The following is a 1828-nucleotide window of genomic DNA, read 5'->3' on the forward strand; positions in this document are numbered from 1 at the left end:
GATAAAAGATTTTGTCAACTGAATATTCAGAGTCCAAGCCCAATCAAGCCCTATATAAAGAGACCCAGGAGGGACTTCACTTCATTCATTCATTCACCACTTCTCTCTCTCTTATTTCATCTTGTATTCAACTCCATTCATGGAGAGCTAAGCATCTAAGGCTATTATGCTGTAATTCCATTATGGATTCTAAGGTTAGATTGAGTTAATGCAATTGTTTATTTTGATTATTGATTTAAGTTATTCTCTCTCTATGTCTTTCATCTCTCTATCAAATTAAAAGCAAAGATTTTTGCATCATAATGTGTTTGAATCTACATGCATATTGATTATATGAGTTCTAGGGTTTCTAAGTTTAATTGAGAATCTACTTTGATTTAATTTAGGAACTTTCATATGATTAAATGATTTTACTATCAATTGAGAATGTACTTTGATTGATTAGTAATAATTTCAACTATAATCAATTGAGAATTTACTTTGATTGATTAGCTTTTAATTTGGTTAGGAGATTTAAGAATAGACATGATTAAGCATAATAGAATTTGATTGAGAATGTACTTTGGTTGAATTTATTGTGAATAATCTAGTAAGGTTTTGCATTTGATTGAGAATTTACTTTGGTTAAGTGCATGATCGCCCTGAAATTAATTAAGAATGTACTTTAATTAATTTGAAACTTAAATAATAATCAATTGAACAATTATCTGTGAATAACCGATGATGAATCTATCTTGGAAAAGGAGTGGAATTAGCCTATTTCATCATAACTGTTTTTAAGTTTCTTATTTATTCTTTCTTCAACCATTACTTTTATTCATAAGCATTGCATAACATTCATAAGAGTCAGATATTCGAAAGCAATTCCGTGTTCGTTGGGAGACGACTCAGGGTTACGTTAACCCTATCTACTTTCTTAAATACTACTTGGCAATACTGAAGTTGCCTTGAAAAGTAGTATTAATTTGATAGCCTCAATGACAACGTATCAAATTTGGCGTCGTTGTCGGGGAATACGGTTAGTATTTTGAATATTTTGATTCTTATTTTTACTTTTATTTTTATTTTTATTTTTTTTTATTTTTTTTATTTTTATTTAACGCACATACATTTAATTTAATTTGAGTTATTTTGTAGTCTTTAGTCATTCTTGTTTTAGCAAAAATCTTTGTTCTGAGTCATTTTATTCCATATTTGCATTTGGATCAAAAGAATGAGTAGCACTAGACATAGATCAATCATCTAGACATTACTTTGTCATGGACATGCAAATGAAATCACTCTATTCTTCACACATAAGTTGACCTTTTTGAATTCCCAAGAAAAAAAAATATGAAAGATTACACTCAAGTCAATATGTATCTATTCCTCTCCAACTCTCTCAAGTGTTTTTGGCTTGTGTTTACACTCAAGTCAATATGTATCTATTCCTCTCCAGCCTTGTTACCTTAAGCATATTTTCAAAGATGCCTGTAGCCCAATCAATTTGTATATTTTCCTTGAGGGCATGAAGCAAACAAAGATCCTCTGTCGTTACTTGAGCGTGATTACTGCTCCTTGGCTGAAGAATCCATGTAATAATGAAGGCACAAAGATGATCATCCTTTTCCATTCCACCAGTTTTATAGTGCAAGTAATCCCTTGGTTCGTTTGGATTTCTAAGGCTATCCTAATACACAAAAAAATTGTGAAATCCATCAATTCCAAGATGACATTTCTAACCTTCAGGTCGGAATCCTGCTATGGTGGTCCATACATCATCAGTCAGCTTAGTGTCCACTCATTTAACTCTGGACAACAATGTTCCATCATTGATCTTCAAGTTTGA

Source organism: Vigna umbellata, chromosome 9 (genome assembly GCF_029865625.1).
Source record: "Vigna umbellata cultivar VRB3 chromosome 9, Vumbellata_1.0, whole genome shotgun sequence".
Lineage (NCBI taxonomy): Eukaryota > Viridiplantae > Streptophyta > Magnoliopsida > Fabales > Fabaceae > Vigna > Vigna umbellata.